An 18,496-nucleotide genomic window follows, 5' to 3' on the forward strand; every position below is an offset into this window, starting at 1 on the left:
ACGTAGTCATAATTAATAATTAAAAACCCGAAATGCGTCTTAAATGAAGTAAAATAAAAAGTTATTCGATTTTGGGTTAGGAAATGGAATACATCACCTATTATTTGATGTTGAGCTCTAGTATAAACCCATGCCCTTCAAAATCTAGTCTGATGGGACCCAATTTTTATTCCTCCTACTTCTAATTTCTCCTCATGATCCCCTTTTCTCAACACCAATTGGTTTTTTTCCATCACCAAGATCCTTTCTTCATCAAGTATTATGGCCAAGAAGAAATCCCACAATATTTGCACCATAACATAGATGATGTTTGGATCCTCAAGTGTGGTACTTATAAAACTTGTGTAATGGACGGAAATGGCGTGAAATGATGTATAGAATACGCATAGTAGATGCGATGAGAAACCCACTCAAGAACACAAGAATAGAGATGGAGGAAAAAAAATTTTTCTCATTTTTTCTTCCTTTACACAAAAAAATGTACAATAAGTGTAGATAAGATGCAACATAAAGGAAAGTGGTCCATTAAGTCTAACAGTGTATAAGGCTAAAATCAAGGTTTGGTGGTACAATAAAAGGGCCAATTCAAGTTCCACTTCTTGGTACATATACCAAGAGTCCTTTGGAATTTTGTAGAAAATCTCTTTAGGAAAATTAAACTTTCATATATAAATGAAATTATTCTTTACATTGTACTAGTATGAAAGAGTTGGTGCCATTACTAGGTGGAGTTATCAAGTGCTCAAGTTTGAACTCATGTACCACACACACACACACACACACACACACACACACACACACACACACACACACATTGGATATCCCACTTTCAATGTGCTTGTTTGCTAACTTTGCTACATTGAACCCACTCTATCTCTACTATGTCGTTGGTGCTCTAGCTCTAAAGGCCATTATAGGGGGGCTCGTAGGAAAATTGGATGTACTCTTTCTTGTTGTTCTATGCCATGAGGATCCCAAGGAGCAAGGCTACTACAAGACAAGCCTCACAAGAGCTCACATCAAAGAGCAAAGAGGCAATGAAATCCCCTTGAAACATCAACAAGGATTCAACACTATCATAAAAAACTGAGGTGTAGCAGAAAAGTACTCCTAACATAAGGGCAAGTGCTAAGCACTATAATTCAATTAATTTTGGCTCTAAATGAACCCCTTTCCTCTTCAATGATGAGCAGAAAAAGTTTATATTAACGCTAATATGTGAGTTGAGAGGATAATCTAGCTTTTACTTTGCATGCAAGTGTGTATGCAATCTCTAATCAATATTGTTGGCTAGTGAATGTGGGTTGTTTTTCTCGTTATTACATGCACATGCTAAATCTTGCTGAAGACTAGTGTTTGGTTTGATTGAAGATTGTGCACATGCTCTGATTCTTAAATTATGCAACTTTTCATGAATATTTTCAAATGATTTGAATCATGTTTCGATCTTAAGTATATCCTCTTGCATGCCATGAAATTCTAGATATACAAAACCAAATTAGGCCTATTCTTAATTTGCATGCTATTTGAATGCAAATAAGCATGTAAGAGTGCATGCAATCTACTCCAGATATTCTTTTTTTATTTCATGAAACCATGCATGTTGTGAAATGTGATGATATGAAATGTGTATAGTACCAAATTTGGTACTCTGGAGTATCAAATTCGGTACTGTGAATGAGCACTTTGAGGATATGAAAAATAAAAATACATTATACTGATGAACTGTTAACTTTCAAAAAGTAAATTTTTAGCATGTTCAAAGTGTAAAAATATACTTTCTTAGAAAGAATGGAAAGGGTATTTTTAATTGCTTTCTGTGTTTTCAAATTTCGTGTAGAAGCAAAATGGAAGATATCCTCAACAAAAAAAAATTGCTTTATAGTAGAGGACTTGCATAAGGAGTATGGGTTGAGTCATGAAAGAAACCTTGTTCTAGTACTTTTGGTACTTTTAGACTACTTTTGATAGTTTTGGTAGTTTTGGTGATATTGGCTAGAGTAGTTTTCTTATTTTTTGGTACTTTACTGATTTTTTTGTTGCATTTAACACTTTCTAATGTTTTGGAACTCTATGTTGTTTGATATTTTTGGTACTCCTTGATATTCTTTGGTACTTTTGGCATTGTTTTGAAACTCTTTATGTTGTTTGATATTTTTTATACTTCTTGGTACTCTCTAATATTCTTTGCTAGTTTTTGGTACTTTTTGAAATTCTTTGATGCTTTTGTTAGAATTTTGGAATTCTTCTACTAGGTTCTTTTGATACTTTTTTGTACTTGTATTTATGAATGCTTTTTTCACTTCAATTGTACTAATTGGCATGCATGAAACTTTGGGTGCTCTTGGTACTATTGGGTACTTCTTTGTACCACTGTATGTTTGATGTAAGATATTTATTTAGTACTAATTGGTCATATTCGAATCCCTTTAGTAATGTTGGGTACTTTTTGGTACTTATTGCTACTTCTTTCACTTTATTAAATTGTTTTTAGGGTACTTCTAGTACTTTGGGCACTATCTTTTGTTATTTTTTCTATGGTGCTTTTGATACTTTTTGGTTTTTGAAGCTTTTTGGTACTTTTGGTACTATCTAGATTATGATTTTTATTACTACTTCTTATGATACAGTCTGAATGATAGGTATGAAACTTGAGATGTAAGGGATTTCTAGGTCTAATTGTTTAATGTGCTTTTTAAAAAATACTATGAAAAGGTTCAGACTCGGTAGAAAGCCAACTCTAGTTTACTTTTTTCAAGAAGCTCATTACGAATGTGAAGAATGGAAGGATGTTTACCTTATTGCCAAGGCCTCATATTGTGAATAGCATCCATGTCTTTGGGTCTTGTGTTTCTTGTGGGGAGGCTTTGGAGTCCTCTTACATTGTTCGTAGCTTCATGCATTATTATCAACATCAGTACCATCTCTTATGCTTTACTATTCCTTTGTAGACAAGTGACACTTGTCTTAAGTTTATTCGTAACACTATTATCACTATGGAGGAAAAGGCCTAGATCACTAGGTATCCTACTTTGAAGAGTATGTGGACACTATTTTTCATGATGTTTTTTTCTATATTGATTGTGTCATTTGATTGAATCTTGTGTTTCCCTTTATGTATATGTGTGTAGCCCTACAAAGCTCCATTGAGGCTACCAATCAAAAGATGTTCTCAGCAAGGAGTGAAGGAAAGTCATGGCCCTACCATGTTAGCTACTAGTAATATGTCTAGGAAAGATGATGCTTACAAGGAGGTACAAGATGTCTTGCAGGATTTGGGTGCTAGTACTATGGATGTGAAAGGGAGTGAGCCAAGACTCGAGGGTGCAGACAACTTAGTGGATACCTTAAACATTGCTAATCTAGAGGAGGAACCTGAGTGCCAAGAAGGAGATGATAACCCCTCCAAGTCACACCTAATATGTTCCAAATAGACACCGATCAGTCTTAGCCTTGGAAAAAGAAATAAGGAAAAAGAAAATAGTAGCATAGATAGACACAATCACATGGGGCCATACATGCATTAATATTTTGAGAATAATCAAAGATATAATAATCACTCTGCTCATTCACATTTCTTATCGTTGATGATGGACGATAGTTGTGCACTAAGTCCCCCATTCTCTTGACAATTCATGATTGAAGGAGAAACCCATTATCTTGTACTATTTCCAAGATTAGATGGGTTCCTACATGACCCTTTGTGCTCCTATAAAACACAAATTGATTTTATTAGTGAATCTCATGTTCATGCACTAATGATTTAGAAGTTAATGCAACTCTAGGATTATGCCATCATGTCATGCACTACAACCATTTGATATACACATAAGAAGTATGTACAAATCAAAAACACTTGTGACTAGCTAGTGCCTTGTGTGTCATGTAAGCATGCATACATATAGACTCATTGATTAAGCATGTCTCCTTTATCACTCAAAACCTCACTTTTTTTGTTTAAAGGAGATCCACTCTTCCCCCACTCTCACATTCTCTCGTTAATATAATTTAAAGCTCATGAATCCCTCTTTTGACTTTTCAAGACCTACACGTTCCTCATACTCTCCCATGCACCTCACTCACTACTCCTAGGTTTCCCAATGAGTCACTACAAGATATAGGTCTTATACTGACGTTAAAAGCGACAAAAATGGAAATAAAAAAATTTAACCCAGTCGTCACAAAAAGCGTCGTTATTTGCGGCGCCATAGAACAGTCGGTATTGGCATCAGTATCAATGTCGGTATCAGCGTCGCAAATGCGACGTTGATATCAATGCCAATACCGACACTGATAGCGACGGTTTGCGATGAAAATAACGACGCCAATAATGACGCGAGCAATAAAATTTGCGATGCTAATAGCGACGATAACATGGAAAAAAAAATTTGTGGCAGGGCAGCTTAGCACTATGTGCTTTATTAGAACCATACAAAATAGTTTCTGCATAATAAGTGATTGGTACAATAATGACAAGATATCACTAATACATAGATTAGGCGACCAAAAAATAAAGGTGTATGAGCTCTAGGGATCCAAGGGCGAGCTACATATCCTTGCCCTCCGAAAGCTCATCCTGCCGCAAAGGAGCATCAAACGAACTCTGCAAAAAAAGAAACAACAACACATCAGTCCACCATATAATAATGCATTCTAATTAAACATGGTAACTACGGACAAGAAAGATAAGTGACTTACAAGGCCGCCGCGTCTATACAATCGGTCGATCAATGAAGTGAGACCGTGCCTCTCTGCATATCGAGTCTCAAGACCGGTCGGATCGTGATTTGTAATGGAGTGCTGCAAAGAAAAAAAAATGCTAACTGTTAGAAACATGATTGTCAGTACAAAGGATATTGCAAAAAAATAAACAAGCAAAACAAAAGAAAAACTTACAAAGTCCTCCAAACATGTCCTATGGCCACCACTCCCAAGATGATGGACCACTTCGGCCTCGAGTTGTGCCCTCGCTGCCTCGCGCTACTGACTCCAACGTCCTGGAGAATCTGTAGCCTCCTCCCTTAGTCGGCGCCTGTCATCTGCATCTAACCAGTCAGGCTTTGCAGCCCCACTGTTGATTGCCTTGCGTGCATCGGATCATCTATGTGACATATATGCATGTATGCAATCCATCATCCAACCCGTAGAAAATCTATCTACTGAGACTGGAACTGGAAACTCCTCATGCAAGGATGCTACTATGTAGTCCTTGCTCCCCTCCGGTATGTTCTTCCAATGATCTAAGACGTTGTGCCGAAAAACTTGTTGGCACAACTCTCTCATGAGATCCATCACCCTCCTCCCCTCATCATTCATGATGATGGCTCTTGACCTATCATCGACTAGATATCCATTTTCCCCTGGGGTCTTCCTAAGATGGGTCCTCTCCATCTGCGTCCACGCTCGTGGGCATATCCAGGAGACCCTTGTGCATCCGGTGTACCGACCGGGGTAATATCTCTTAGACTGGCACCCATAGGGGTGCCACCTGTGCTGACGGCTGAGCAAAAGTCGGAGTAACTGGAGTAGACGTCTCCACAGGTGTGACAAATCTTGGAGGTTACAGAACTCCAGCTGAACAACGAGATGGAGACACTGCGCCCATGCCTCCATAGTCTATCATCGTCCTTCAGTGACCATAGCATTTTGTTGTCTGGATCCACCGTTGGTAGCCATTGTGAAATATGCACTAGTGCCTCAGACACCAACCAACCTTCAGCCATGCTACTTTCTGGCCGAGCTCGTTGTCGCACAAAGCCTTTCAGGGTTTTCATGAAGCGCTCCAAGAAGAACATCCATCGCGTATGGACAGGTTTAGCAATCTCCACTTCATCTACAAGATACACAAGAAGGTGGATTTGTATCGTGAGTATGCTGGTGGGTAGGTATTTCTCAAAGAGACAGACCGTCTCCATTGCTCTCTGCCTCGTGGATTCAATAGAGGACATCTTAATCTCCTTCTTTGAGATCCATTGCACAAAAGTCGACAACCTGTAAATGGCCCCGCGTATTTCTAGAGTAAGACATCCTGCGATCGCGATCGGTAGTACAAACTTCCACAAATGAGAAAGCATTATGAATAATGGCTACACTCCAAATAGCAAAATACGCACGCCAATTACAATCCATTCCTAGTACAAACTTGATGTATCTTATGCCAGTCATGGGATTTTAGCCATGATAATTGGTCATCTTTAGAAAATGCAGACCTGAGAGAAGGCATCATACCCGTCAGAGTGTGGATAGACTTGACTACTTGCTTCACAATGCGCTCTTCTTTGGACAAAACCCAAGGAGCATAAGGTAGTTGCACGCGACCATCAGCACTTGACTGTGGCCAAAGCACCTCCATCTTACCTACCTCCTTCAAATCCATTCGTGCCCCTATAGTGTCTCTCTTTTCTGTGATGTGGTCCCATAGCAAGCTGCCCACATTCTTGAAAATATGCATGGGATCCAACAAATGGTTGACTTGTAAGTGGGTCCAATATGGAAACTCGTAGATAATGGTCTTTAGGCGAGATACTTGGCACACATCATATAATGGTATGGATGCTTCCTCTCTAAGCGGATCAGAAGTCTCGACATCCATGGGAATCAATGCATCGATCATTGCCTCCATCTCAGGCTCCAAGATTGTAGGTAGGTCTGGAAGGTTGCGTGTCTCCTCTGGCATTGACGGTATAGATTGGCCTTGCAAGTGGTGGATTGGCTCATGCACTCCATCCATCACACACCCACGAACTCTTCTAATTGGCCGCAAAGGGTGCACACCTCCTTGGAATGAGACATCACCTCCCTGGATAGAAAATTTGCCAGCGAGACCCAATCTTATTGTATATGGTATTCAATTAGCTTGCAAGTACAATGCATGATTGATATTAACTTTTCTTACCGTTTGCTGAAAATCCTCAATCGTCCGATCAATGATCTCAGATTGAAACTTGCCAAATCGTCATACGTGTTCTATAGAAAATCGGTGTTTTCGTCTAATTGCCAGCTTGCATTGAGAGCAAGGACATGGGATACGCTGATTAAGATACGTCTCGCAATCTTGAACAATAGGACCTTCATCATTTTCCATTTTGTCTACATTACACCAAACAATTTATTTTTGTTATCTTTCTTTTTTTTCTTAAATTATTATCCTCTCCTTCCACCTCTCTCTTTTTCTACGACCACGACTACAACTACGACCATGACCACGACCACGACCACTATGACCACGACCACGACTACGACCACGGCTACGACTACGACCACCACCACCACCACCACCACCACCACCACCACCACCACCACCACCACGACTACGACTATGATGATGACTATGACCACGACTATGACTACGGCTACAAGGCCACGGCCACGACCATAACCATAACTACGACTACCACTACGATGATCACAACCATGACCCACGACCACGACCACGACTACGACGACCATGACCATGACCACGATCAAGACCACGACCACGACCATGACTACGACTACGACTACGACCACAACCACGACCATGACTATGACTACGACTACGACGACCACAACCACGACCACGACCATGACGACCATGACTATGGATAGGTTGCACTCACTAAGAATAGGATTGGCGATTCACCTCATCTTCTCTCCATCATCAATAGAATTCTTCTTTACCATTTACAACTCACCCATCTTCTCTCCATACTATTGCACCCTACAATCTCTATGAGGGCATGAGATTGGGATGTCCACAGATACCAAAGCATGATCTCTAGCTTGATAGTTGCATATATACTACTACTACTCATGGAATAAACCTTAAAATAGTTATTATGCTCAAATATATGCTTGTTAGAGCATAAATTTGTTCCTAAGACTATTCTAAGAAAGAAAGAGGGTTAATGATAAAAGAGTGTCCTTTCTTACAAGTGATTTTATATTATATTTATTAATTAAAATTGATAGTTGAAGATGAGTTTCCTAAGAGATCTTGTGGTGATGTTGTTTTAGTTTTGCGAAGTATATATATGAATGACACTATTTTAGTTTTATGTATTTATCTTTTTAAGAAGAGATTGATTTTTATGGAATATCCAAAGTTATTTTTGGGATTACGTTATGAAAAATGAATGTTTTTCATACTGATAGGCTGATTGCCTTCATTGTATATTTGCATGGTGGAGGCTAGGACAAGCCCCATGTATGAGAGGTCTCTTTGCAAGAAGAACATTATGCTAGGAGGCACAAGTATGCTAGGGCTCGCTAGCCATATATCCCTTAGGTTTGTTGAGGATCGGCCTAACCCCTATGAGCCTAGGATGAGCTTATTCTAAGGTCCTATTTACTTTTCTCTCTTTCTCTCCCTCTCTCATTTCCTCTCCCTCCCTCACCCTGACCCTCTCTTTCTCTCTTTTCCTATTAGCTAATGATTTTTCTCTCTTTTTCTCTCTCCTCTCTCTCTCTCATATTTCTTTTTCTCTCTCCTCTCCATCTCTCATTTCCCTTTCTCTCTTTCTCTCCCTCTGTCATTTCCTCTCCCTCTCTCACCCTCACCCTCTCTTTCTCTCTTTCTCTATTAGGTTTAATGATTTTTTTCTCTTTTTCTCTCTCCTCTCCCTCTCTCATTTCCCTTTCTCTCTTTCTCCCCCTCTCTCATTTCCTCTCCTCCCTCACCCTGACCCTCTCTTTGTCTCTTTCCCTATATTAGGTTCAATGATTTTTCTCTTTTTCTCTCTCCTCTCTCTCTCTCTCATTTCTTTTTCTCTCTCCTCTCCCTCTCTCATTTCCCTTTCTCTCTCTCTCCCTCTCTCCCCTCTCTTTCTCTCTCTCTCCCTCCCTTCCCCTCCCTCTCCCATTTCCTCCCTCTCCCTCTCCCTCTCATTCTCTCTCATTTCCTCTCCCTCTCTCAATATATATACACAAATTATATAAAAAAAGTAAAAGAGAGAGAGAATGCACCCTCCCTCCCTCTCCCTCTCTCATTTCATCCCCCTCCCTCTCCCTCTCTTTCTCTTTCTCTCCCTCCCTCTCCCTCTCTCATTTCCTCCCCCTCCCTCTCTCTCTCTTTCTCTTTCTCTCACCCTCTCTTTCTCTTTCTCTCCCTCCCTCTCCCTCTCCCCCTCATTCTCTCTCATTTCCTCTCCCTCTCTCAATATACACAAATTAAATCCTAAACAAGTAAAAGAGAGAGAGAATGGACTCACTGTAAAGATTTGCAGGAGGGTTTGACGGCTCCTCTTCGCGACGGCAGCTCCTTCCTTTGCAAATGGCGTCGGCAACGGCGGCAAGCCTTCTTCCTCTCCCTTTCTCACCCTCTATGCAAAACAGTCACTCTCTCTCTTGCTCTCACTCTCAAAATGTTTTACAAATGCGCGAAATGAAATAGCTCGGGTTTTGGCCCGCTTTTTTTTCCCTGTGGGGCATTGCTATTAGCGTTGCATTTGTGATGCAAATAGCGATACAAATAGCGATGCCGCTATTCTTGTGTCGCTATCGGCCGTCGCTATACCTGCGTTTCCTTGTAGTGAGTGATGAGTTTTCACTTGTTCATTGTCAAAAAGTGTGTGCATAATGATGGTGCTCACTGTTGTGCTTATGCAACTAGTCTTTGGTGAGTATAGCCTCAACGAGCCTCATGTAATTGAGTGCATAAGGAAGAGGCGTTTAAGTGCATTTTCTCCTCCATGGCCTAGTAGTAGCTAAGGGAATGGGGTATATGAAGCCCTAATGTAGTGGGAAGAGAATATGTGAAGTGTAGTGCACAATGATAAACCCCCTAGTGGATGCATGGTACTAAGATAGAAAAACAAGCCTCTTATATCTTTGGCTGTTTAACTCCTCCTCCAATGGATCCACTTCACTCCCTACAAACCAGCCAAACAAAAGCATTAAATTTACAAAACCTCATTTATCCCAATGTGTCTTCTCTGGTTTTTCCTTCATACTTTTAGATGTCGTCATGATGTCTAAACCATTCTAAACTTGATCTCTAGGTCAAGAATACATAGGAAAAAAAAAGGGCCAGTTTTTTCCCCTTAACCTGGTTTTGAACAGCATCTGTTTTACAAATTTTTTTGGCACCCTCTTTAACTAGTTTTTTTGGGATAGATTGGATATCCTTTAAAGCCTATCAAACATATGAAATCCACTTATCTATAGTCTAGGGTTTCCTCTTCAAGCTAGGACTCTACATCGAAAAGGATTCAAAACTGAATTATCACAACTTTATGACACAAACTAACAACATGTATGCTATCAATATATGTACATTAAAAAAATTTCTAGTCGTCAATAAGGTCCTCTCCTCCCTTCCTCTTTTCTCTTTTCATTCATCAAGATAAAATTTATTGTCTAACTACCAATGTCTCGTCTACATTGTGTCCTTGGTTTTTTGTAATGCCTAGATCACCATGATTAGCAAATGCGTATGCAAAGGGGAATAGGCACTAAAGTATTCATCTCATTTAGAGTTTCAATGAGGTTTAATAGTTGTCTATCCTATATATCAAGTGCATTCCCATGTAAAAACTATTGATGTTCGATAAGGTTCACTAAAGTATTCATCTCATTCAAATATTCAATGAGGTTTACTATGTGTATATCCTATATATATCAAGTGCATTTCTATGTAAAAACTATTGAAAAACTTGTATTTGAAAAATACCTTATATTGAAGCCACATTATACACTCATATATTTACGAGTGATTCCCTTGGATCTCTCACCATCCCAAACAATGCAAATAAAGATAAAAACAAAGATATTTTCTCATTAGGTTCTTCCATCTCTTGCATCATGGGGTCCTATAAGAGATTCTATTTTCAGGTCACCACTCCCTTCCCCACTCTCATGCTCATGTCCTTCTTATGCTTGATCTTATAAGGTATCCATGCTGGCATAAATCATTTCTAGTCTGATATTCAATAAATAGACAATCCCAATACAAAAGAAGAATCCTCATGAAGCAAACCATAATTGTAGTGGACTTTGTATGAGATTCACTAAGACCCAACAAATCACAAAATGATAATGACTAGCTAAGGAACACAAGGCTTAATGATGAATTTGCCACCTTTAAAAAGTAAATTTTCTTATAATATCATGCTTTAAATTATTACTCTCTTGCTTCTTAGCCCCAAGTATCACTTTTGAGTAGGTAAATTTCACTCTCATGGTCTTATGAACATGTGTAGTCTTATCTCCTGGAGTCATAGTTCTAAGTTAAACTTTAATAATCAAAGTTTGATCTAATCCCCATTCAATCTAGGTTTATACTATATTTTATAGTCCCCTTGGGATTTTTTTCCTTTGCATATTTCAAATTATCTTTTCATAAGTTATCCTCCTCATTTAGTCGTTCCTTCCTTATCAAGGCCCCCAGTACATAACATTTCCATTTGGATTGTGACAATGTCATTATGTTTTTGGGATCTTGTAATAATAACACTCATTAACTCCACGATTTTATATTAACAATGTTAGCTGGGTGAAACTTGCTATGCCCATTAACCTTAACAGGTTTCTTATATATCACGGAAAATTGTTGGGATTTTTAGATGGCTTGAAGAAAACCCAGCAGGATTAAAACCCTAGAAAATACGTTAAATATAGAGGACCTTGATTGCATTTCTCACTTTTCTAGATTCTAGGTGAGTCTCTTGGAGTGTGCACCCTTGTTTGGTGAAGAATGCTATTCTAGAACAACCTAGGGAGTATCTTGTGCATTGAATGAATGATTCTAAGAATATTTCTATGAGCCAAGTTCCATTCTTTGCATAGAGAAACTTAAAAATGAGGAACTAAAGCATATGCAAATATAATCATGTTACTTGTTCTAGAGAGGATTATTATTTGCAAGTTATAGTTCTTATTTTTTAAAAAACATTGGGGGAATCACAAAGTGCCTTATATCTTGGATATTTGTTTTTCTCATGGGCAGTAGGTATCCTAAATATGAAGCTTAGGGTTAGACAATAGAAATTAAATATGTGTTACCTTTTTTAAACAAGCTAACATCCTACTTTAGGAAATGTTTGTTTATGGTATGATTATTTTTAATGCTATTTGGAGTATTTTATTCTTAACTAGGTAAATTTAGTTCATTAGTATTTGTTTGTCAATAGTCTGTCAATAGTCTGAGTATGTGCTTTAATATTATATGTATTATTTATAAGTTATATTCATAGATTTCTTCTTAACTACTTATGTAAATTTTAATGTAAATATATTATATAAATTACAATATATGGTTGTGGTACATGCTTGACATATTGGGATCATTGGGCAAACTCTTATTCATTCAAGAGCTTGAATGTGCATATCATAGATTAGTTCTCACCTAGTCACCCACATGCGGATTGACAACAAACTGTTGTAGTGAGTGTCAAGTCATGTGCCTCCTATCAAGAAGGTCATATGCATTAGCTCCATGATTCAAGTGACCACTTCATTGCCCCTTAATCCCCTATAGGCTTTGTCATGCAAGCGAAGGCATGGTAGGCATGAGAGAGTACAAGAGAAGAGGCTAGAGGTTTCACTCTCTTGGCTCTATGAAGTTACTATATGTATATCCTCTACATCATGTGGGTTTAAGGCCTATTTATAAATATCCTTATTTGTGAATTTTTCGTGAATAAAACATAACTCTTTTCTATTCAATTAGTAAATAACCCCTTTATATTACACCCTTCTATATGTAAAAATGTATAAAAATGGTATTTTAAAAATACCTTATTTTGAACCCACGTGATGCATACATAGTCATGAGTGACTTACCCGAGTCTCTAAGTCCCTCATCTCTCACTCACTCACTCACTTACTCACTCTCTCTCCCTTAATCTCACACTCTCACTTTCTATCTCTCACAAGATTTGGAGCAAGAAAGTAGAGAAGCAAAGTTTGGCCACATAAGAATATCATCACTTTTATACATGAGATCTAGGGTTAGGGTTCCCATTTCCCCTTGGGCATACTACCCATCCTTTGATCATTTGATTAGTTTTCTCCCTCTAGCATACTCTTAATCCATTTTCCTATGCTAAAGTTGATAATTTGCATGGGAGAAGAGCCCGCTCTTGCTAAAGTTACTACAAAACTTTGACCAATTGATATACTTTCCAAAAAAATGTTGCTACATTTTCCAATGTCTTTATTCTTTCAAAAATATATTAATATTTATTCCACTCCTAAATAAGTTCCAGTCCCATGACATTTTCTTGTAAAATGCAGAGTATACTAGTGAGAAGTGCTGGATAGATCGATGCAAAGATCCTGGGACACTTATGCGGCTAGAATAATGTGGTGAGAAGGATACTAGTGCTGAGATGACAAAGGGCATTGTAGTTAGATGAGGGCCATAGGTAATGTTGGTTCTTCATGCGCTATATCTGTTCTTATCTTTATGCTCTCCTTGAAGGTGTGACTACTTGTCTAGCAATGTGAGGTGTTCCAAACTTGAAGACCTAATTTGTGGAAGGTTATGGTGATGTGCTAACTTCAAGGAGATAGTTCTACTAAGTAATCTTGGGATGCCCTACCCTTGATATATCTTGAAGTGGTGATACGGGGAGATGGAATGGCCTGATAACTGGGTGCCATACATATCTCTTTACCTTTCCTTTTTTTTTCTTCCTTCTTGTTCTCTCCCATTAAGAGTAAATAAATAAAATTCACGAGCTATACATTACTCAAAATTTGGCCTGAGTGCATGTTGTAGACATCCTGAGCTAAGAATGTATTCTCTAAATGAATTGCACCACTCAAGGCTTGAGGGTAGAAAGGATGTGTGCAAATTTCAAACCTAATGTCTACCATGTCTCCTAGTAGATCAATGCAATAGGTTGGTAGTGGTAGCACCTTAGGATGGAGGTGGGATCATGGCTACTCGATCAATACTTGCATTTAGGCTCATATGGTGTGATTGCCTACCAAATTAGCATGACAAACAATTAAAGTTAATTAGAGGTTGTAACAAAGGCAGGATTTGGAGAATTAGTAAAATTTCTTGAGAAGTTCATGAGGAGTGGGATAAGATCAAAAGGCTAGAATACATCAATTTTTGTTTTCTCGATAGCCTTCACATTAAGCACCTTCAGGAAGTTATACCTCCCATAATTCTACCAGTCAAAATCATTAATGTTCTGGTAGGGATAGGGACAAAAAAGTGAATTCTCTTAATCAAGCTCACCAAAAGAGTTGATGAAGGTATTACAAGCTACTCTCTTTCTCTAGGAGTGAATATTTCGAGTCTAGTTACCTTGGCTAGTCTTCTCTCACATTCAAAAGGATGCATCTACTTATGCCTCCCTAGATTTCAAGATACCTTGAAGGTATCAATGTCAACTCGTTGAGTCCATTTTTGAGCTATATTGTTGGCTACTTTGATCAACACACAAGGAGCTTATGGGGGTACAGGCTCATTATACTTGACAATCTCATCTATCTTGAAATAAAACACTAGTGCTTCTTGAGAATCTTCTGAAATTTCATACTTTTGGAACTTTACCCTAGGCTAGTCGTTTGAGGTGCCTCCTTCTTCATTGACCATGATCTCAGGAGAAATGTGATGGTTGGTTACCTTTTGTGTACGCACCTTGAGATCTTCCACCATGGCATTGTAAGGCTTCCTTTGTTTCCTCTACTTCTTCTAAAGTAGATATTGTAGAGAAATCATCAAACGATGGTAGGTTGAGGAAGCGAGAATGGTGGTGTCATGGCGATTGGTGGTTCCAAGATTATTGGGGACTCAGGAGGGGAAGACTCTTCATCCATTAGTCCCATTATTTCTATCTTCCACTCTTGGTACTCTTTCTGTAATAGATTTCTTATAACTTCTTGTCTCATCGGCTTGATGATCATCAAGCAGAGTCTCTTTATCTCCTCCATTCACTCCAAGAGACTTCGAGCTATTCCTAGTTGGGCTTTAAGCTCATTGGGATCTTTGCATAGATGTATGCATGCTTTAGTGGCCCTGCCTCCTTATAGATCTCTTACTCCAACTCTTTCCAAAACTATGACTTTAGATTATTCTCCTTTGCTTCTAAGTTCTTCTAAAACTATTTCCTTATGCTATTTTCTTTTCCTTACTAGATCTTTTGGAATTTTGCTTGCAAGGATTCCTTCTCCTACAATTCTTTCTAGATGTTTTCACTCCAGGTGATCTTGGCTTTATTAGGATCCTCTGTCTTTGCTTAAAGTTCTACTTTCTTTTTCTCAAGTTATCCTTGTAGTTCTACTGTCTATTTATCCTTTTCTATAATGAAGATTTTGTATTCCTCTGTGCAAGTCTATTTTTACTTGCATTTCTTGTTTTTCTTAAAGAGCATCAATTTTTGGTCTTTTGAAATCCTTGCACATCCTCTCAAATGTCTAAATTCCTCCTCCTTTACTTTTTCATTCTCGATGGATGTATGTACTTTTTGTAGATTTTACATGTTATTGTTTCTTCTATTGAATGTCTATATTAGTCTCTTGTGGGGTCTTTTGACTTTGGCAAGCTCAAAATCTAGGGTGTGGTAAGCTGATCCATCTTCTTCTATGTAGCATGCAAGAGGGCTGACCAAGCAGGTTCTTCATCTATTTTCTCCATGCCCTTGTTCTTAGGATTCTCTATTTTCATAGGCTAAGATAGCCATAACCAGCTCCTAGACTGAGGCCTCTAAAGATACCTTGATAGCTTTTGTGAGATCCTATATTTCTTTTTGTGCCCATCTAGCCTCTAGCTTGTCAATCTCTTTCTTGGAGATTTTGGCAGCTACATGAAACAATCTTTGTACTTCTTCACCTATAGTGTCTTCCCTATGCATTTTCCATTTCTACTCTCTTTTCTTTTCTTTTCTTTATGAGTTTAGGCATGATTTGTTCATAAGCACACTTAGGTAGGTAGCTATCAAGTGAGTCAGTATGGATCCATAGTTGATGATTGTATTTTTGGCCTTTATGTGGCTCAACTAGAAGAAAGTATCTTTGTCAAAGACCTTGTGGACTCTACGAGGGATTCATAGATGTAGTCCCAACCATACTGCATTCATGTCTTTGTTGTCTATATTTATTGTCATTATGTCTTCCATGAATCATTTTGGGACCCTGAGTTGGCTAGAGGTAGGCTTGTTTTAAGTGCAGAGTTGGTGGATCTATGTGTAGTGGCTTTCAATTCTTCATCTCACCAAGCTTTGTTAAGAGTATCCCCTTCTATGCTACCAAATCCAAATCCTTCTAGCTTTGGTAAATCATTACCAGTTTCTCTATCTTGTTATATTTTCTCGATTTTTTAAAAGGCCTAGTGTCTATTATACTATTTTTGGTGTGAGATCAATAATCTTTTGTTGGTGTTCCTAGCGGTCTCCATTCTTCATGTTGAACTCCATCCTGAAACCCTTCCTTTTTGTTGGTATTTGTAAATCACAATCTCACAAGCTATGAAGTTGATGGGATGGGAAAATACTTTGATGGGGGTAGCTAATCCACAGTTGGTTATCATCTCCTTGAGTGCTTGGTGATGGTTGATGAGGTGGTCCTAAGGCCGAGTTGGCAAACTTCATACATGCTCACCTGAATGCCAAAGTTGGTCCTTTGCAAAGGAGAAAAAATACTTTTTTCCTCACTTAGAGGATTCGTGACTAGTATCGACATGTTTCCAATCACTTGTAGCTCTGAGTCTTGTAAGAGGCGAAATAGATTGGGGGGGTATGTGGCACTCACTAAGGCCCCCGAAACCTCTCTTCTCCGATTCCACATGTTTCCGTCCATAGGCCACTCTTTTTCTCTCTATGCATGAGGGGTGTGTGTGTGTGTGTGTGAGAGAGAGAGATGGCTTCCTACAAACACCGTTTCTTTTCTACCATGTTCAACGATGGAGGCACACACACACACACACACCCCTCTCTCTCTCTCTCTCTCTCTCTCTCTCTCTTCTCCTTTTCCACATGTTTCCGTCCATAGGCCACTCTTTTTCTCTCTATGCATGAGGGGTGTGTGTGTGTGTGTGTGTGTGTGATGGCTTCCTACAAACACCGTTTCTTTTCTACCATGTTCAAGGATGGAGGCACACACACACACACCCTCTCTCTCTCTCTCTCTCTCTCTCTCTTGCAATTGTTCACCATGGTAGAAAAGCAATGGGTTCTAGTAGGGATCCATCTCTCTCTCTCTCTCTCTCTCTCTCTCTTTCTCTCTCTCTCCCCAACTAAGATTCAAAAAGGTGGATTAAAAGAGAGGCATGGTAGCAAGGGGAGGGGATGCTGCAAGGGAGAGGGACAGGAGAAGTAGGGTACGATGACAGAGGGAGGCAATGCACATGCCCTCGTACTTGCTCTACTGCCATCTCTCTCTCTCTCTCTCTCTCTCTGTGTGTGTCTCTCTCTCTCTCTTTCTGTGTCAGCTCTAGTTTGAGGAGGCAGATTTGCAAAGGGAGGCATGGTGGCAAGAGGAGTGGATACTCATGCTACTTTTGGACAAATGTGGAAGGTATACAAAAACCCTTAAGGTATCCCAAGGCATTGCATAAAAAAATATTGAGAGTATTTGCGACATGAGTAGGAGTAGGTGAGTGCTCCTACTCACTACATTTAGATTCTCCATGCCAACTTGGTAGTTGGGATATGTCAACAATGCCAACCCTCTCGTTAGTAGATGGAAGGAAATTAGGGCACAAGCTTGCCATACTAAACTTTATTTATTTTTGAATCTAGAACCACAAACTAATCTAGTCAATCGAATTTTTTATTCATATGTCCCTCTATTGAGAAACCCATTTTTTAACAACATTTTTTTTCATTAACTCATTTTTCTTTCACTTTTACAAGCCCAAGAAGGGTTGGTGGGTGCTCACATTCCGAAGCACCACTTGAGACCATTGTTAAGAGAGGGTGGTAATTTTCTACTAATTAAAACAAAAAAAGAAAGATAGGATGTGAAAGATAGGATCTTGCATTTTGAAGCACCACTTGAGACCATTGTTAAGAAAGGGAGGAGGTTATTTTCTAGTGATTAAAACAAAAAAAGAAAGATAGGATGTGAAAGAAGAGACAAGGGAAGATCAAGAGAAGAGGGAGAGAAAGCATAGATGGAGAGAGAGTGTGTATGTATGTGTGTGTGTGTGTGTGTGTGGAGATAACAAAGAAGTGAAAAGAAGAGAGTGTGCATATTGAGAAAAAAAGGGCAAAGAAGAGAGAGAGTGAACCAACAAAAAAGAGGGAAAGAGAGAGAAAATGAAAAAAATACGAATAAAAATTGGGGGGAGAGAGGTGTGATGGGACAAAAAATGTAGAGAGACCAAATAAAACAAAGAGAATACACAAAAGAAAAGAGAGAGATAGAGAGAGAGAGAAAGAAAAAAGTGAGAGAAATATAGCAAGAGAGAAGGTGTGTGTGCATTGGGAAAAAGAAAAAAATGATGAACAATCCTAATATCCAAAACTTCAAAACTTGGATTAGGAACAAGCTAAGGAAGTGAAGCCCTAATTGAAACTAATACATGATTAGAATATGGGCATGAAGCAATAATATGATTGTA

This window comes from Lygodium microphyllum, chromosome 8 (assembly GCF_053477565.2).
Source record: "Lygodium microphyllum isolate KBCC chromosome 8, Lygodium_microphyllum_v1.1.10, whole genome shotgun sequence".
Taxonomy (NCBI): Eukaryota; Viridiplantae; Streptophyta; class Polypodiopsida; order Schizaeales; family Lygodiaceae; genus Lygodium; species Lygodium microphyllum.